The sequence below is a fragment of the Oncorhynchus keta genome, chromosome 29, assembly GCF_023373465.1.
Source record: "Oncorhynchus keta strain PuntledgeMale-10-30-2019 chromosome 29, Oket_V2, whole genome shotgun sequence".
In the NCBI taxonomy this organism is placed as follows: domain Eukaryota; kingdom Metazoa; phylum Chordata; class Actinopteri; order Salmoniformes; family Salmonidae; genus Oncorhynchus; species Oncorhynchus keta.
In genome coordinates, this window is record NC_068449.1 from 11,520,554 (window position 1) to 11,542,431 (window position 21,878).

Sequence of the window (21,878 nt, forward strand, 5' to 3'; positions counted from 1 at the left end):
TGTTTGTCTTCCAAAAGCCTTTACATCCCTGTCCCACACAGTACAATGGGCCATCCTGTTAACATTATTGGTTATCTGGCTCCAACCATCTGATCTCCAGGGGTGGCCTGTGTTCCCCTCAATGTAAATAATCATAGATGACAATAAACGTGAAGGCTTGGCTCTGGACCTCATAAACCCAAAGCCTTTTTCTCGTCTCATATTTCACAAGGAGAATCAGTGCCTATGAATAGATCTATTTTGGAACAGCTCCGCACTGCTGTAACTCTCTCTGGAATGCCTAGAGCACTAATGGGCAGGGAAAACTCCAGTTTGGGAGGCTTGGAGGAGTCGGTGTCCACAAATATTAGTCCAAGTGGTTATATAAAACACAGATTTGTTTTGCTTTCCAGCTTCAATATACAGATGCTGCCAGAAAGGGGTCACTAGGGCAGCTCTATTGACCACTTCGGAGCTCTTTCAGAAGCCGGAGGACTCAGGAAATCAACAACAACCAGTAAACAGAAAAATTAAATACCACTGATTTTTGTTCACTGGCCTGGAGACACTGAACAAAAATATAAATGCAACATATAACAATTTCTAAATTTTACTGAGTTACAGTTCATATAAGGAAATCAGCCAATTGAAATCAATTCATTAGACACTATTCTATGGATGTCACAACTGGGAATACAGATATGCATCTGTTGGTCACAGGTACCTTAAAAAACAAAGTAGGGGGGTGGATCAGAAAATCAGTCAGTATCTGGTGTGACCACATTTTACCTGATGCAGTGTGACACATCTCCTTCGCATAGAATTGATCAGGCTGTTGATTGTGGCCTGTGGAATGTTGCCCCATTCCGCTTCAATGGCTGTATGAAGTTGCTGGATATTGGCGGGAACTGAAACACACTGTTGTACACATCGATCCAGAGCATTCCAAACATGCTCAATGGGTGATGTGTCTGGGAAAACTCCAGTTTTGGGGTACCATATTACTGAGAAATGTTCAGCTTCTAGGAATTGTGTACAGATCCTTGCGACATGGGGCAGTGCATTATCATGCTGAAACATGAGGTGATGGAGGTGGATGAATGGTACGACAATGGTACTCAAGATCTCGTCATGGTACCTTTGTGCGTTCAAATTGCCATCGATAAAATGCAATTGTATTCATCGTCCATAGCTTATGAATGCCCATACCATACTCCACCGCCACCATGGGGCAATGTCAACATCAGCAAACCGCTCACCCACAACACGCCAAACACTCTGTCTGACATCTGTCCGGTACCCATTGAAACCTCTTATGACACTGAACTGAAGTCAGGTCAAGACCCTGGTGAGGACGGCGAGCAAGCAGATGAGCTTCCCTGAGACGGTTTCTGACAGCCTGTGCAGAAGTCCTTCGGTTGTGCAATCCCACAGTTTCATCAGCTGTCCGGGTGGCTGGATTCCTGCGGTTGTGAGGCCAGTTGGACGAACTGCCAAATTCTATAAAACGACGTTGGACACGGCTGATGGTAGAGAAATGGACATGAAAATCTCTGCAACAGCTCTGGTGGACATTCCTGACATTCCTGACATATTACTAGAGGTGAGGGAGGGTGGCATATTACTAGAGGTGAGGGAGGGTGCCATATTACTACAGGTGGGGGAGGTGTACCATATTACTAGAGGTGGGGGAGGGGTACCATATTACTAGAGGTGTGGGGAGGTGTACCATATTACTAGAGGTGGGGGAGGGATACCATATTACTACAGGTGGGGGAGGGGTACCATATTACTAGAGGTGGGGGAGGGGTACCATATTACTAGAGCTGGGGGAGGGGTACCATATTACTAGAGGTGTGGGGAGGTGTACCATATTACTAGAGGTGTGGGGAGGGGTACCATATTACTAGAGGTGGGGGAGGGATACCATATTACTAGAGGTGTGGGGAGGTGTACCATATTACTAGAGGTGTGGGGAGCGGTACCATATTACTAGAGGTGGGGGAGGGGTACCATATTACTAGAGGTGGGGGAGGGGTACCATATTACTACAGGTGGGGGAGGGGTACCATATTACTAGAGGTGGGGGAGGGGTACCATATTACTAGAGGTGGGGGAGGTGTACCATATTACTAGAGGTGGGGGAGGGATACCATATTACTACAGGTGGGGGAGGGGTACCATATTACTAGAGGTGGGGGAGGGGTACCATATTACTAGAGGTGGGGGAGGGGTACCATATTACTAGAGGTGTGGGGAGGGGTACCATATTACTAGAGGTGGGGGAGGGATACCATATTACTACAGGTGGGGGAGGGGTACCATATTACTAGAGGTGGGGGAGGGGTACCATATTACTAGAGGTGGGGGAGGGGTACCATATTACTAGAGGTGTGGGGAGGGGTACCATATTACTAGAGGGGGGTGGGGTACCATATTACTAGAGGTGGGGGAGGGGTACCATATTACTAGAGGTGGGGGAGGGGTACCATATTACTAGAGGTGGGGGAGGGGTACCATATTACTAGAGGTGGGGAGGGGTGGGGAGGGGTACCATATTACTACAGGTGGGGGAGGGGTACCATATTACTAGAGGTGGGGAGGTGTACCATATTACTAGAGGTGGGGGGGGTACCATATTACTACAGGTGGGGGAGGGGTTCCATATTACTAGATGTGGGGGAGGGGTACCATATTACTAGAGGTGGGGAGTTGTACCATATTACTAGAGGTGTGGGGAGGGGTACCATATTACTAGAGGTGGGGGAGGTGTACCATATTACTACAGGTGGGGGAGGGGTACCATATTACTACAGGTGGGGGAGGTGTACCATATTACTACAGGTGGGGGAGGGGTACCATATTACTAGATGTGGGGAGGGGTACCATATTATGAGAGGTGGGGGAGGGGTACCATATTACTAGAGGTGGGGGAGGTGTACCATATTACTAGAGGTGGGGGGGGGAGGGGTACCATATTACTAGAGGTGGGGGAGGGGTACCATATTACTAGAGGTGGGGAGTTGTACCATATTACTAGAGGTGTGGGGAGGGGTACCGTATTACTAGAGGTGGGGGAGGTGTACCATATTACTAGAGGTGGGGGAGGGGTACCATATTACTAAATGTGTTGGGGGAGGGGTACCATATTACTAGAGGTGGAGAGAGGTACCATATTACTAGAGGTGGAGAGAGGTACCATATTACCAGAGGTAGGGGAGGGGTACCATATTACTAAATGTGTTGGGGAGGGGTACCATATTACTAGAGGTGGAGAGAGGTACCATATTACTAGAGGTGTGGGGAGGGGTACCATATTACTAGAGGTGTGGGGGGAGGGGTTCCATTTTAATAGAGCTTGGGGGAGGGGTACCATGTTACTAAATGTGTTGGGGGAGGGGTTCCATTTTAATAGAGCTTGGGGGAGGGGTACCATATTACTAGAGGTGTGGGGAGAGGTGTACCATATTACTAGAGGTGTGGGGAGGGGTACCATATTACTAGAGGTGTGGGGGGAGGGGTACCATATTACTAAAGGTGTAGGGGGAGGGGTACCATATTACTAGAGATGTGGGGAGGGGTACCATATTACTAAAGGTGTGGGGAGAGGGGCGCCATATTACTAGATGTGTGGGAGGGGTACCATATTACTACTAGTGGTGGAGGTGAATTTGTAAGTCGCTCTGGATAAGAGCGTCTGCTAAATGACTTAAATGTAAATGTAAATGTGTACCATATTACTAGAGGTGGGGGAGGGGTACCATATTACTAAATGTGTTGGGGGAGGGGTACCATATTACTAGAGGTGGAGAGAGGTACCATATTACTAGAGGTGGAGAGAGGTACCATATTACTAGAGGTGGGGGAGGTGTACCATATTACTACAGGTGGGGGAGGGGTACCATATTACTACAGGTGGGGGAGGTGTACCATATTACTACAGGTGGGGGAGGGGTACCATATTACTAGATGTGGGGAGGGGTACCATATTATGAGAGGTGGGGGAGGGGTACCATATTACTAGAGGTGGGGGAGTTGTACCATATTACTAGAGGTGGGGGAGGGGTACCATATTACTAGAGGTGGGGGAGGGGTACCATATTACTAGAGGTGGGGGAGTTGTACCATATTACTAGAGGTGTGGGGAGGGGTACCGTATTACTAGAGGTGGGGGAGGTGTACCATATTACTAGAGGTGGGGGAGGGGTACCATATTACTAAATGTGTTGGGGGAGGGGTACCATATTACTAGAGGTGGAGAGAGGTACCATATTACTAGAGGTGGAGAGAGGTACCATATTACCAGAGGTAGGGGAGGGGTACCATATTACTAAATGTGTTGGGGAGGGGTACCATATTACTAGAGGTGGAGAGAGGTACCATATTACTAGAGGTGTGGGGAGGGGTACCATATTACTAGAGGTGTGGGGGGAGGGGTTCCATTTTAATAGAGCTTGGGGAGGGGTACCATGTTACTAAATGTGTTGGGGGAGGGGTTCCATTTTAATAGAGGTTGGGGGAGGGGTACCATATTACTAGAGGTGTGGGGAGAGGTGTACCATATTACTAGAGGTGTGGGGAGGGGTACCATATTACTAGAGGTGTGGGGGAGGGGTACCATATTACTAAAGGTGTAGGGGAGGGGTACCATATTACTAGAGATGTGGGGAGGGGTACCATATTACTAGAGGTGTGGGGAGGGTACCATATTACTAGAGGTGTGGGGGGAGGGGTACCATATTACTAAAGGTGTAGGGGAGGGGTACCATATTACTAGAGATGTGGGGAGGGGTACCATATTACTAAAGGTGTGGGGGGAGGGGTGCCATATTACTAGATGTGGGGAGGGGCACAATATTACTAGAGCTGTGGGGAGGGGTACCATATTACTAGAGGTGGGGGAGAGTTGCCATATTACTAAAGGTGGGGGAGGGGTGCCATATTACTAGATGTGGGGAGGGGTACCATATTACTAGGGGTGCCATATTACTAGAGGTGGGGGAGGGGTACCATATTACTAAAGGTGGGGAGGGGTGCCATATTACTAGAGGTGGGGGAGGGGTGCCATATTACTAGATGTGGGGAGGGGTGCCATATTACTAGAGGTGGGGGAGGGGTGCCATATTACTAAAGGTGGGGGAGGGGTGCCATATTACTAGAGGTGGGGGAGGGGTGCCATATTACTAGAGGTGGGGGGAGGGGTACCATATTACTAGAGGTGGGGGAGGGGTACCATATTATTAGAGCTGTGGGGAGGGGTGCCATATTACTAGAGGTGGGGGAGGGGTGCCATATTACTAGAGGTGGGGGAGGGGTGCCATATTACTAGATGTGGGGGAGGGGTGCCATATTACTAGATGTGGGGAGAGGTGCCATATTACTAGATGTGGGGGAGAGGTGCCATATTACTAGAGGTGGGGAGGGGTGCCATATTACTAAAGGTGGGGGAGGGGTGCCATATTAATTAGATGTGGGGAGGGGTGCCATATTACTAGAGGTGGGGGAGGGGTGCCATATTACTAGAGGTGGGGGATGGGTGCCATATTACTAGAGGTGGGGAGGGGTACCATATTACTGGAGATGGGGGTACCATATTATCAGAGCTGTGGGGAGAGGTGCCATATTACTAGAGGTGGGGGAGGGGTACCATATTATCAGAGCTGTGGGTAGAGGTGCCATATTACTAGAGGTGGGGGAGAGGTGCCATATTACTAAAGGTGGGAGGGGTACCATATTACTAGAGGTGTGGGAGGGGTACCATATTACTAGAGGTGTGGGGGGAGGGGTTCCATTTTAATAGAGCTTGGGGAGGGGTACCATGTTACTAAATGTGTTGGGGAGGGGTTCCATTTTAATAGAGCTTGGGGGAGGGGTACCATATTACTAGAGGTGTGGGGAGAGGTGTACCATATTACTAGAGGTGTGGGGAGGGGTACCATATTACTAGAGGTGTGGGGGGAGGGGTACCATATTACTAAAGGTGTAGGGAGAGGTGTACCATATTACTAGAGGTGTGGGGAGGGGTACCATATTACTAGAGGTGTGGGGAGGAGTACCATATTACTAAAGGTGTGGGGAGAGGGGCGCCATATTACTAGATGTGTGGGAGGGGTACCATATTATTAGAGCTGTGGGGAGAGGGGTACCATATTGCTAAAGGTGTGGGGGAGGGGTACCATATTACTAAAGGTGTGGAGGAGGGGTGCCATATTACTAGATGTGGGGGAGGGGTGCCATATTACTAAAGGTGGGGGAGGGGTGCCATATTACTAGATGTGGGGGAGGGGTGCCATATTACTAGAGGTGGGGGAGGGGTACCATATTACTAAAGGTGGGGGAGGGGTGCCATATTACTAGAGGTGGGGGAGAGTTGCCATATTACTAAAGGTGGAGGAGGGGTGCCATATTACTAGATGTGGGGGAGGGGTGCCATATTACTAGAGGTGGGGGAGAGTACCATATTACTAAAGGTGGGGGAGGGGTGTCATATTACTAGATGTGGGGGAGTTGTACCATATTACTAGAGGTGGGGGAGCTAAATGACTTAAATGTAAATGTAAATGTACTAGAGGTGGGGGAGGGGTACCATATTACTAAATGTGTTGGGGGAGGGGTACCATATTACTAGAGGTGGAGAGAGGTACCATATTACTAGAGGTGGAGAGAGGTACCATATTACCAGAGGTAGGGGAGGGGTACCATATTACTAAATGTGTTGGGGGAGGGGTACCATATTACTAGAGGTGGAGAGAGGTACCATATTACTAGAGCTGTGGGGAGGGGTACCATATTACTAGAGGTGTGGGGGGAGGGGTTCCATTTTAATAGAGCTTGGGGGAGGGGTACCATGTTACTAAATGTGTTGGGGGAGGGGTTCCATTTTAATAGAGCTTGGGGGGAGGGGTACCATATTACTAGAGGTGTGGGGAGAGGTGTACCATATTACTAGAGGTGTGGGGAGGGGTACCATATTACTAGAGGTGTGGGGGAGGGGTACCATATTACTAAAGGTGTAGGGAGAGGTGTACCATATTACTAGAGGTGTGGGGAGGGGTACCATATTACTAGAGGTGTGGGGAGGGGTACCATATTACTAAAGGTGTGGGGGAGGGGTACCATATTACTAGAGGTGGGGGAGGGGTACCATATTACTAGAGGTGTGGGGAGAGGGGTACCATATTGCTAAAGGTGTGGGGGGAGGGGTACCATATTACTAAAGGTGTGGGGGAGGGGTGCCATATTACTAGATGTGGGGAGGGGCACAATATTATTAGAGCTGTGGGGAGGGGTACCATATTACTAGAGGTGGGGGAGAGTTGCCATATTACTAAAGGTGGGGGAGGGTGCCATATTACTAGATGTGGGGGAGGGGTGCCATATTACTAGAGGTGGGGGAGGGGTACCATATTACTAAAGGTGGGGGAGGGGTGCCATATTACTAGAGGTGGGGGAGGGTGCCATATTACTAGATGTGGGGAGGGGTGCCATATTACTAGAGGTGGGGGAGGGGTGCCATATTACTAAAGGTGGGGGAGGGGTGCCATATTACTAGAGGTGGGGGAGGGGTGCCATATTACTAGAGGTGGGGGAGGGGTACCATATTACTAGAGGTGGGGGAGGGGCGCCATATTATTAGAGCTGTGGGGAGGGGTGCCATATTACTAGAGGTGGGGGAGGGGTGCCATATTACTAGAGGTGGGGGAGGGGTGCCATATTACTAGATGTGGGGGAGGGGTGCCATATTACTAGATGTGGGGGAGAGGTGCCATATTACTAGATGTGGGGGAGAGGTGCCATATTACTAGAGGTGGGGGAGGGGTGCCATATTACTAAAGGTGGGGGAGGGGTGCCATATTAATTAGATGTGGGGGAGGGGTGCCATATTACTAGAGGTGGGGGAGGGGTGCCATATTACTAGAGGTGGGGGAGGGGTGCCATATTACTAGAGGTGGGGGAGGGGTACCATATTACTGGAGATGGGGGGTACCATATTATCAGAGCTGTGGGGAGAGGTGCCATATTACTAGAGGTGGGGGAGGGGTACCATATTATCAGAGCTGTGGGGAGGGGTACCATATTACTGGAGGTGGGGGAGAGGTGCCATATTACTAGAGGTGGGGGAGAGGTGCCATATTACTAGAGGTGGGGGAGGGGTACCATATTATCAGAGCTGTGGGTAGAGGTGCCATATTACTAGAGGTGGGGGAGAGGTGCCATATTACTAAAGGTGGGGAGGGGTACCATATTACTAGAGGTGTGGGAGGGGTACCATATTACTAGAGGTGGGGGAGGGGTACCATATTACTAGAGGTGTGGGAGGGGTGCCATATTACTAGAGGTGGGGGAGGGGTGCCATATTACTAGAGGTGGGGGAGAGGTGCCATATTACTAGAGGTGGGGGAGGGGTGCCATATTATTAGAGCTGTGGGGAGGGGTGCCATATTACTAGAGGTGGGGGAGAGGTGCCATATTACTAGAGGTGGGGGAGGGGTACCATATTACGAAAGGTGTGGGGGGAGGGGTACCATATTACTACAGGTGGGGGAGGGATATCATATTGCTAAAGGTGTGGGGAGAGGTACCATATTATTAGAGGTGTGGGGAGAGGTACCATATTATTAGAGGTGTGGGGAGAGGGGTACCATATTACAAGAGGTGGGGGAGGGGTACCATATTACTAGAGGTGGGGGAGGGGTACCATATTACTAGAGGTGTGGGAGAGGGGTACCATATTACTAGAGGTAGGGGGAGGGTTCCCTATTTCTAATGGTGGGCGGTGGGGTGTCATATCACCAGTCAGTTGGACGTGTACCCCCCCCGGGGGGTGAATAATGGTGCCTGACATGTACAGAATAAGGAAAGCACATTATCACACTGAACTCATATACCTCCTGTGCTCCCTTACACGGCAGACATTAGGGCCCTCTGCATGATTTAGGGAGGCATCAATAATTTAGCCTCTTCGCCCAGCTAATTAGATAAGTACCAGAGCACTCCTTGAGAGAGGGGGGAGGGAGAGAGGGGAATAGGGATAGAGAGAGAAAGAGCGGGAGGGGAAGACACAGAGAGAGAGAGAGAGAGAGAGAGAGAGAGAGAGAGAGAGAGAGAGAGAGAGAGAGAGAGAGAGAGAGAGAGCGGGAGGGGAAGACACAGAGAGAGAGAGAGAGAGAGAGAGAGAGAGAGAGAGAGAGAGAGAGAGAGAGAGAGAGAGAGAGAGAGAGAGAGAGAGAGTGAAGGAATTACTCCCCAGTGAGGTTGTCTTTTTCAAGCCTGATAATAGACCTGATTTTGATGAATTGGTTTGTATTGAACTCTGGTTTACCTATTGAATTTGAGATAATAGGAAAACTGCCAACCTCTGTTTGATTGTACATGTTCTGTGGCAGCAGTGAGAGGTAGAAAGGTGACCATTTGCAGCCATCCAAAATGCCCAACAGAATCAATAAAAAATAGATTTTGGGGTGCAGCTTCTGAGATTAAATTAAAGGAAGATAGCCAAGCCTTTTCTGTTTCTCTCTTTGTGTGTTTCTCTCCCTGTCTGTGAGTCTCTATATTCTCTCTCTCTCTCTCTCTCTCTCTCTCTCTCTCTCTCTCTCTCTCTCTCTCTCTCTCTCTCTCTCCTCTCCTCTCCCTCTCCCTCCCTCCCTCCCTCCCTCCCTCACACAGTGCTTGCTCCCTCCTCCCTTCAGCCTGGCGCCATGGCTGTCAACTCGATAAGTGGCGAAGCAGGGTGATTAGAGTGCGCCGCAGCCCCGTCAGAAAAGCAGAGCCACAACAAGGCCCCGGGTCATGCCCCCTCCCTGACAGCATCACTCCCCTCTCCTCCTCATATCCCTCCCTGCAAGGTGAGCCTTCTTTGGCTGTCAGGGATGGGATGGGCCTCCGCCGCCAACAACCCTGCAGAGTAGACAGGGCAACAGATACAAGAGAAAATAGGCCTGTTATCTACCGTACTGACCAAGGTATGGCGTCTCGGAGAGACATTGAATTGCTAGCTGGCTAGGCTAAATCTAAGACAATGCTTTTTGAGTGTTTTGCCAACAGAAAAGATAAGTTGAGATGCCTGTGTAGATTGAGCAAAGCGTAGTGTTAGGGCTAATAATCAGGCGTTAGAGGAAACCATTGTCTCCAACATACAGCATTGACTGTATGTTGAAGTATTGCACTGACTAACACAGATCTACTTTCCACAGAGGTCCCCCATGTTTATGGTGAGACTGTGTTTTGTGAACATGTGTGCTTCCCTTTAGCTTCTGTTAATGACACAATATGGGGTAATAGTTTGTACGTGCGTGCGTGTGGTCGTGTGGTCGTGTGCGGTCTTGCATGCACGTGTGCCAAAGTTGCACTTACACGTATAAGAGATGTATACATACCAATGTCGAGCATCAAACACAAAAACTTTGACATGGACGCTTCTGGATGGGGCTCCGGATTCTACCCCACCTGGGGAAGAGGATGGAGCCACAGAGTGATGACAACTCACTCATTAAAAAGACACGGGACTGCTAGTACTACACCCTGATGTTCCTCAGGTTCCTCCCTTCTAATTACATATCCACCATTGTTGTCTATGGTATGAGATATTTAGCCTTTAGGAATATCTCTCAAAGTGAAGAGAGGAAATGTATGGAGTCATCCCAAACTCAAAGGTCACAATGGCAACCATGAGAAATTCCAGCTGTGAATTCTATGTCATGACTAAGCCAAATGCGTAAAAGGGTGGAAAATAAGCGTTCGCTTAGGGATAGTTCACTCATACACATTGGTTTCCTTACCCTCTAAGCAGTCTATGGACAAGGTTTCCAAATGCTAACATTTTAGCATTTGTGGCAAAAATCCCATTCAATTTATGGAAGTGATATAAGAAGTTTTTGCGCATCATGTTCAAATCATCTATAAGTGATTATGATGAGCTTCATAATCCATTTTAGATACTTTCAGAGGATTAGGACATGATGCACAGAAAATGCCAATATCGGTCCAATGACTTGAATGGAACATGTGTCACAAATGCTAAAACGTTAGCATGTGGAAAGAGTGCTAGGGAAACTAAACCAAAGCATGGATTGCTGTCATAACTTGTCCATAGGCTGCTTACAAGGTAAGGAAACCAATAGTTATTTTATCATTTGTGTGAACTATTTAAAGAACAAATATACTACAATATATAGGAAGTATAGAATGTACTGTAAAGTAGTTATCAGTCTATTCACATACACCCCAGTATTTACAAGGAGTCTGACAGAACCAATTGACCTCAGTCTCACCTCAACAGAGCTATGTCTCCAGACATGAAAGCAAGTGGTGAGGGGGTACAAGCTAACTCCTCCAAGCAAAATGCAGGGGAGGACGTAAACTGCTTTCACAAAGCTTCCTCGTCGGGGATCCTCCAAATATCAAAGGTCTCTCAAATCAAAATGCCATGTAAAGAGTCATAGCAACAGGAATTCAATGTAATGAATTCCAAAAGTTGTGCCTTCCTTCACTCCCAAGTCTTAGAGATAGGAGATGGGAGTCTTCGCCCTACTTCACGCTACTTTGATGGTGTAGTGTAAACAACATTCATAAAAGTGGGGTTTAAAATCATACAAAGAGGCGATTGTATGAAGGGATATTGTTGAATATTGAAGCTACTCGTCTATTTCAAGTGTGAGCCAGACTGATAGCGATTGGAGCCAGACTACTGCAGCTTTAGCCACTTGGCACATATAAATGCACAGCAGACTGTTGGATGCCTGTCTCACAATGCTACCAAACATCCTATGAAGATAACACATGAAAAGGGAGCACTAATGGACACCTATACTACGGGGAGGGGAAGCCGAGCATTTGAAAGAGGCAGTGCCTCAGCAACAAGGGAGTGTGAAGAAGATTATGGAAGCCGGGACTGGGCTGGAAAAACAAAACGCTACACAGCGCTGTTTACATATCAGCATACCTACTCCAGCGCCTGAACGGCGGTACTCATCTACTGTCAACGGAGCTTACAGAGGAGTCACTAAAGAAAGTGGCTACGTCTACCGCCAAACACACAGACACACACACATCCATACACACACACCTCTTTCAACCACAAGAGGTAAGATGAAGGTTATGTAGACCAGTCAGCCCAGTGAACAGATGGCTTGGTACCTTTGACATTTCAAGGTAAGGCACCCCTGTACACACACATAGCGAAAGGCACCCTGTGGACTTACACACGTCACAAGAGGCACCCTAGACACACATCCAGAATGGCAAATGCCATTACTGTGGAGACAGCCCCTTTTGACTAAAACTGAATCCATTAGCTTGGGGAAAAAACAAGGCAAAACGAGGCGTTCAAACCCAATTACCCCATTGACATTCTTCCATCTCCCACACACACACACACACACACACACACACACACACACACACACACACACACACACACACACATAAACACACACACACACACACACACACACACACACACACACACACACACACATAAACAACACACACACACACACACACACACACACACACACACACACACACACACACACACACACACACACACACACACACACACACACACATAAACTGTGACAGCCTTGAGAGGACCATCAGTGGGAAGGTGGACATGTTCGTACAGTACACAGTCCTGTGCTCCCCAAGTGGCACCCTATTCCCTACATAGTGCACTACTTTTGATCAGAGCCCTATGGGAAGAGGTGCACTATTTAGGGGATAGGGTGCAATTTGGTACACAGTGTTATTATGAGAGTGACAGAAGGATGACCTTGTGCAGCCAGCAGGCTGGGCAGCCTGTGTTTAATCAGAGGTGGGAGGATTAAGAGTGAGCTAGGCACCTGGCAGGTGGAGACACTCTGTACTAGTCTCTGTACTGGCAGGTGGATGGTGGAGACTCTCTACTAGTCTCAATGGTGTTTCGCATGGTTACTGCTAGCCACAGGAGGTTGGTGGCACCTTCATTGGGGAGGACAGGCTTGTGGTAATGACTGGAGAGGAATCAGTAGAATGCTATCAAATACATCAAACACATGGTTTCCATGGTTTCCAGGTGTTTGATGCCATTACATTTGCTCCGTTCCAGACATTATTATGAGCCGTCCTCCCCTCAGCAGCCACCTGTGCTCCGTACTCATCTGACGCACCAGTAATACTGCACAAACAATATGTGACACAACACCTCACAATATTGTTATTGCACTGACTGAGTCAATAACAAATATGTATCTTGCTGTTTAGTGCTAGCCTAGCATGGGATGTACATACCTTATTAATTCCCCTTAGCCTTGGCTTTGCAAAAGAGCTTGAAAACACAAGTAAGTCAAGCACAAATTCCTGATGTGAAAGATAACAGACCTCCACTACCCCGACCCGCCCCATCTCCTGTCCCCGACTTTCCCTTTCAGCTGAAATATAAGTGGGCCATCTGTTTTACTCTATCAGCAGAATCTCAAGCACTGGAGTGATCCGTGTTATATTAGAGCAAACATAGCAATTCAGCTAATTAACTTCCTTCATATCTCCTCTGATTTATGGTAACGAGAGGAGGAGGAGGAACAGAAAGAGAGGGAGGAGTAAGAGGGGGAGGAGAAGGAGGAAGAGGGTGAGGAGAAGAAGGAAGAGGAGGAGGAGAAGGAGGAGGAATGGCAGGAGATATGGATCTCTCTGTTTGGAAAGACAGAGACAGAAACAGAGACAGAGTGAGAGAGAGAGAGACTGGCACTGTGATGGAGGGCTCTAAACCAACAGGAGTAAATGGCTCCGCGGGCGTCTGTCACTTCCAAGGCCAGCGTGGGACGATCAGCGATGATGACGGGGGCATGGACTGGTGTCAAGATGCTGGCCCCATCTGTCAATCAAACTGCCGCTGCCCACTGTGCTGATGTGCTGTGACCAGGGTTTATTTTTGCTGTGCTGAGAGAGAAAGAGAGAGAGAGAGAGAGAGAGAGAGAGAGAGAGAGAGAGAGAGAGAGAGAGAGAGAGAGAGAGAGAGAGAGAGAGGACCTACGTAGATCTTCTGTACAGATTCTGTCAGACCTGGGCCCTGACAGTAAGACAAATATAATGGTGTTCCAAAAAAGGTCCAGTCACCAGGACCACAAATACAAATTCCATCTAGACACTGTTGCCCTAGAGCACACAAGAAATATATACATACCTTGGCCTAAACATCAGTGTCACAGGTAACTTCCACAAAGCTGTGACCGAGCTGATGGACAAGGCAAGAAGGGCCTTCTATGCCATCAAAAGGAACATAAAATTTGACATACCAATTAGGATTTGTCTAACAGGGCTCCGGGCAGCCGAGCGGAAATGGAGGAAAACTCGCCTCCCTGCGGACCTGGCATCCTTTCGCTCCCTCCTCTCTACATTTTCCTCTTCTGTCTCTGCTGCTAAAGCCACTTTCTACCACTCTAAATTCCAAGCTTCTGCCTCTAACCCTAGGAAGCTCTTTGCCACCTTCTCCTCCCTCCTGAATCCTCCCCCCCCTCCCTCTCTGCAGATTACTTTGTCAACCATTTTGAAAAGAAGGTCGACGACATCCGATCCTCGTTTGCTAAGTCAAACGACACCGCTGGTTCTGCTCACACTGCCCTACCCTGTGCTCTGATCTCTTTCTCCCCTCTCTCTCCAGATGAAATCTCGCGTCTTGTGACGGCCGGCCGCCCAACAACCTGCCCGCTTGACCCTATCCCCTCCTCTCTTCTCCAGACCATTTCCGGAGACCTTCTCCCTTACCTCACCTCGCTCATCAACTCATCCCTGACCGCTGGCTACATCCCTTCCGTCTTCAAGAGAGCGAGAGTTGCACCCCTTCTGAAAAAACCTACACTCGATCCCTCCGATGTCAACAACTACAGACCAGTATCCCTTCTTTCTTTTCTCTCCAAAACTCTTGAACGTCCCGTCCTTGGCCAGCTCTCCCGCTATCTCTCTCAGAATGACCTTCTTGATCCAAATCAGTCAGGTTTCAAGACTAGTCATTCAACTGAGACTGCTCTTCTCTGTATCACGGAGGCTCTCCGCACCGCTAAAGCTAACTCTCTCTCCTCTGCTCTCATCCTTCTAGACCTATCGGCTGCCTTCGATACTGTGAACCATCAGATCCTCCTCTCCACCCTCTCCGAGTTGGGCATCTCCGCCGCGGCCCACGCTTGGATTGCGTCCTACCTGACAGGTCGCTCCTACCAGGTGGCGTGGCGAGAATCTGTCTCCTCACCACGCGCTCTCACCACTGGTGTTCCCCAGGCTCTGTTCTAGGCCCTCTCCTATTCTCGCTATACACCAAGTCACTTGGCTCTGTCATAACCTCACATGGTCTCTCCTATCATTGCTATGCAGACGACACACAATTAATCTTCTCCTTTCCCCCTTCTGATGACCAGGTGGCGAATCGCATCTCTGCATGTCTGGCAGACATATCAGTGTGGATGACGGATCACCACCTCAAGCTGAACCTCGGCAAGACGGAGCTGCTCTTCCTCCCGGGGAAGGACTGCCCGTTCCATGATCTCGCCATCACGGTTGACAACTCCATTGTGTCCTCCTCCCAGAGCGCTAAGAACCTTGGCGTGATCCTGGACAACACCCTGTCGTTCTCAACTAACATCAAGGCGGTGGCCCGTTCCTGTAGGTTCATGCTCTACAACATCCGCAGAGTACGACCCTGCCTCACACAGGAAGCGGCGCAGGTCCTAATCCAGGCACTTGTCATCTCCCGTCTGGATTACTGCAACTCGCTGTTGGCTGGGCTCCCTGCCTGTGCCATTAAACCCCTACAACTCATCCAGAACGCCGCAGCCCATCTGGTGTTCAACCTTCCCAAGTTCTCTCACGTCACCCCGCTCCTCCGCTCTCTCCACTGGCTTCTAGTTGAAGCTCGCATCCGCTACAAGACCATGGTGCTTGCCTACGGAGCTGTGAGGGGAACAGCACCTCAGTACCTCCAGGCTCTGATCAGGCCCTACACCCAAACAAGGGCACTGCGTTCATCCACCTCTGGCCTGCTCGCCTCCCTACCACTGAGGAAGTACAGTTCCCGCTCAGCCCAGTCAAAACTGTTCGCTGCTCTGGCCCCCCAATGGTGGAACAAACTCCCTCACGACGCCAGGACAGCGGAGTCAATCACCACCTTCCGGAGACACCTGAAACCCCACCTCTTTAAGGAATACCTAGGATAGGATAAGTAATCCTTCTCACCCCCCTTTTAAGATTTAGATGCACTATTGTAAAGTGACTGTTCCACTGGATGCCATAAGGTGAATGCGCCAATTTGTAAGTCGCTCTGGATAAGAGCGTCTGCTAAATGACTTAAATGTAAATGTAAAATGTAAAAATACTTAAATCAGTTATAGAACCCATTGCCCTTCATGGTTGTGAGGTCTAGGCTCCGCTCATCAACCAATAATTCACAAAAAGGGACAAAGACCAAATTGAGACTAAATAAAGAATTCTGCAAAAATATCCTCAGTGTACAAAGTAAAACACCAAATCATGCATGCAGAGCAGAATGAGGCTGATACCTGCTAATTATGAAATTGCAGAAAAGAGCTGTTAAATTCTACAACCACCTAAAAGGAAGCAATTTCCAAACCTTCCATAACAAAGCCATCACCTACAGAGAGATGACAGCAACACAATTCGACCCAACCAAATCATAAGAAAACAAAAATATAATTACTTGACACATTGGAAAGAATTAACAAAAAAACTGACCAAACTAGAGTGCTATTTGGCCCTAAACAGAGAGTACACAGTGGCAGAATACCTGACCACTGTGACTGAACCAAACTTAAGGAAAACTTTGACTATGTACAGACTCAGTGAACATAGCCTTGCTATTGAGAAAGACCTGGCTCTCAAGAGAAGACAGGCTATGTGCACACTGCCCACAAAATGAGGTGGAAACTGAGTTGCAGTTCCTAACCTCCTGCCCAATGTATGACCATATTAGAGACACATATTTCCCTCAGATTACACAGATCCACAAAGAATTAGAAAACAAACCCAATTTTGATATACTCCCGTATCTACTGGGTGAAATAACACAGTGTGCCATCACAGCAGCAAGATTATTGACCTGTTGCCACGACAAAAGGGCTACCCGTGAAGAAGGGGGAAAAATACAAAATAAATATGGGTTGTATTTACCATGGTGTTTGTCATAAATACAACCCATATTTATTTTTCCCCCCTTTTGTACTTGAACTATTTGCACATCGCTACAACACTGTATATAGACATAGTATAACATTTTAAATGTCTTTAATCTTTTGGAACTTCTGTGAATGTAATGTTTACTGTACATTTTTATTGTTTATTTCACTGTTGTTTATTATCTATTTTACTTGCTTTGGCAATGTTAACATATGTTTCCCATGCCAATAAAGCCCTTGATTTGAATTGAGAAAGAGAAAGAGAAAGAGAGAGAGATAGAGGGAGAGAGAGAGAGTGTGTGTGTGTGTGTGTGTGTGTGTGTGTGTGTGTGTGTGTGTGTGTGTGTGTGTGTGTGTGTGTGTGTGTGTGTGTGTGTGTGTGTGTGTGTGTGTGTGTGTGTGTGTGTGTGTGTGTGTGTGTGTGTGTGTGTGTGAGAGAGAAAGAGAGAGAAGGAAAGAGAGAGAAGGAAAGAGAGAGCGTGAGACAGAAAGAGAGACAGAGAGAGAGACAGAGAGAGAGACAGAGAGAGACAAAGAGATAGACAAAGAGATAGACAGAGATAGAGAGAGAGACAGAGAGACACAGAGACCGAGAGAAACAGAGAGAGAGACAGAGAGACAGAGAGACCGAGAGAAACAGAGAGCGACAGAAAGAGACAGAGAGAAAGACAGAGAGAGAGGAAGTGCACCGTGCCAAGATGTACTGCTACTAGGGAGAGTGTTTCATGTAGAGAAAGAGGTCAGGGTTCTGTCTGTACCTCAGACTGCTTGGCCAGACTGAAACCAATGGTAATACCATATGAAGAAGCAACCCAATGACCACTATCATTATAGATACATGTTTATCACAACATAGGGCCCTTGAAACAATCATACATACTGTACATAACACAGTTAGCAAACCATGCACTCTTAGAAAAAAAGGTGTTATCCAGAACTAAAAAGGGTTCTTCGGCTGTCCCCATAGGACAAAACTTTGAAGAACCATTTTTGGTTCCAGGCAGAACCCTTTTGGGTTCCATGTAAGGACCCTTTCCACAAAGGGTTCTACAGGTACCCAAAATAGTTCTACCTCAAATCAAAAAGGGTTCTTCCTGGAACCAAAAACGTCTCTCCTATGGAGACAGCCAAAGAACCATTTTGGAACCCTTTTTTCAAAGAGAGTGCGGGATCATAGAATAAATCTCCTGGGAAGTTTGAAGCCTTTTGTAAGCCAGTGTAATCTTCATACAGTGGGTCAGTCCCTTGATGACCCTTGCTTTTCCTTCAGTGAGTCATAATGTCTGAACTGTTCACAGAACTCTGATGTTTATCACAGGGATTGCCAAAAGTCCAATCTGGTTTCATCATAGAGCTATCTAATATCATAAACCATTCACTCCCCTTGGGACATGAAAGAAATAACCAAAGTCAAATTTTGTACGCAATAAGAACAACTCAAATCCTCTCTCCCACATTTCCTCAATCTGTTCATGTCCAACAAGACGTTTTCAATTATCAGTTGTTCTTTGTGTTCTTTGCTAGTTCCCCTTACTGACTCTACAGCCCAAAGCTCAGTATCTAAGATACTTAAATCCCTAAGATTCAGTATCACCTTCATTTGACCCCATGTTGGATCATTTGTTATGAACTTCTACTAACTGACATCATCAGTTATCAACTGCCATGACAACGTTCATCACAATCTCTGAATAAATAAATAAAGCAGACTTGTGTTGGTAGAGTAGGACCAATCACAGATGCACTTTATCCTCACATAATTAAATTTCACTTGAGTTGAAACCTTTGTCTTAGTAACTATTGATCATTATAGTCCTGAACTGGCATCAGTCATTATGACTGCTTGTATCACCTGTTCAGTCACCTAGACATAGCATAAACACATACAGTAAATGTTAGGACTCTCTCTCTCTGGATAAGAGCTTCTGTTAAATGACTAAAATGTAAAACCTCTCTCTCTCTCTCTCTAAGCTACCAAAGTTAAAAAAAAATATATATATAAAAAAAAAAGCCAGCTTAAAAGGGTAAACCCGGTCCATTCATAAATAATATTGAAAATCAGGGGGGCAGGCGAGGGGTTAGGGATAAAAGCACTTGAATAACAAAGGAACTTTTGTGCGGAGGGTTGGGTCTCAGTGAGGTCACGCAATGAAGGGTGACATGGAACAGCGGTTAGGACCAAGTCACCCTGTCATCATAAAGAGGGGATTATTAGCCATTGACAGCCTGCTAAATAAAGATGACACACACACACATCCACTCACACACACACACACACGCACGCACACACACACACACGCACACACACACACTCACTCACATACACACACTCACATAGCTGCAGAAATTTACATTGTTTCTTCAATGTTCCTGAGTCCATGAAAATGGCCTTGAGGTGATAGGATCAGAATACATTCATCACACTCCTTTTCTGTAGAATGGAAATGTTATATTGTCACTATTAACTGTGCATGTTATTGTTATTATTATTATTTAAATGCATCGCAAAAGAAGCAAATGATCAACTTTGCCATCACGCTTTGTGTTTGGGTTCTTCATACATATTGTAATAAATATCAATTCAAATTTTCAGAATTTGTTCAATTTTATACATCATCTAACCTGTCCAGCATTAGTGTTCCATTTGTTCTCCTGTGGTCGTTTTTGAGGTGTCTCTTCACTGAATTAATCCTCTCCTCCTCCTCTTCCTCCTCCTCCTCCTCCTCTCTAAGAGATCTATTTGTGGAAGTCATGGCCTGCTGGTGTTTACGAGCCTCACTGGGCCTTCACTGCTGCTGCTCTGGCTTCTCTCTGCTGCAGCTGCATCTGCCATTACCATGGAGACCTTGTTTATTACTTAAAACCCTTAACCTCCCCCCTCCAACTCCCGCCCCTCCTGTCTCCGACTCTCCCACTTCGTTGGACAGAGGGAGAGGCAGGCTGCTTCAGCTCTGTGTTTCAGTCATCAGTGTTGTTGGGAGCCCCCGGTTCAAGGCCCCCACTGGGGCAGGGCCCATATGCTGATACAAACACAAACAAGACCACATGCACACACACAGACACATGCACGCACACACACACACACATGCACGCAAAAAACACACAAACATGCTAGAAAGTATACACACAAACACAGACATGCACGCACACACATGCGTCAGGCATATCCACACACACACACACACACACACACACACACACACACACACACACACACACACACACACACACACACACACACACACACACACACACACACACACACACACACACACACACACACACACCGTAGCACTCACTTCCGTCATCATGAAGTGCTTTGAGAGACTAGTCAAGGACCATATCACCTCCACCCTACCTGACACCCTAGACCCACTCCAATTTGCTTACCGCCCAAATAGGTCCACAGACGATGCAATCTCAACCACACTGCCCTAACCCATCTGGATAAGAGGAATACCTATGTGAGAATGCTGTTCATCGACTACAGCTCGGCATTCAACACCATAGTACCCTCCAAGCTCGTCATAAAGCTCGAGACCCTGGGTCTCGACCCCGCCCTGTGCAACTGGGTACTGGACTTCCTGACGGGCCGCCCCCAGGTGGTGAGGGTAGGCAACAACATCTCCACCCCGCTGATCCTCAACACTGGGGCCCCACAAGGGTGCGTTCTGAGCCCTCTCCTGTACTCCCTGTTCACCCACGACTGCGTGGCCACGCACGCCTCCAACTCAATCATCAAGTTTGAGGACGACACAACAGTGGTAGGCTTGATTACCAACAACGACGAGACGGCCTACAGGGAGGAGGTGAGGGCCCTCGGAGTGTGGTGTCAGGAAAATAACCTCACACTCAACGTCAACAAAACTAAGGAGATGATTGTGGACTTCAGGAAACAGCAGAGGGAACACCCCCCTATCCACATCGATGGAACAGTAGTGGAGAGGGTAGTAAGTTTTAAGTTCCTCGGCATACACATCACAGACAAACTGAATTGGTCCACTCACACAGACAGCATCGTGAAGAAGGCGCAGCAGCGCCTTTTCAACCTCAGGAGGCTGAAGAAATTCGGCTTGTCACCAAAAGCACTCACAAACTTCTACAAATGCACAATCGAGAGCATCCTGGCGGGCTGTATCACCGCCTGGTACGGCAACTGCTCAGCCCACAACCGTAAGGCTCTCCAGAGGGTAGTGAGGTCTGCACAACGCATCACCGGGGGCAAACTACCTGCCCTCCAGGACACCTACACCACCCGATGTTACAGGAAGGCCATAAAGATCATCAAGGACAACAACCACCCGAGCCACTGCCAGAAGAATCCAGAAGGCGAGGTCAGTACAGGTGCATCAAAGCTGGGACCGAGAGACTGAAAAACAGCTTCTATCTCAAGGCCATCAGACTGTTAAACAGCCACCACTAACATTGAGTGGCTGCTGCCAACACACTGACACTGACTCAACTCCAGCCACTTTAATAATGGGAATTGATGGGAAATGATGTAAAATATATCACTAGCCACTTTAAACAATGCTACCTAATATAATGTTACATTACATACCCTACATTATTCATCTCATATGCATACGTATATACTGTACTCTATATCATCGACTGCATCCTTATGTAATACATGTATCACTAGCCACTAACTATGCCACTTTGTTTACATACTCATCTCATATGTATATACTGTACTCGATACCATCTACTGTATCTTGCCTATGCTGCTCTGTACCATCA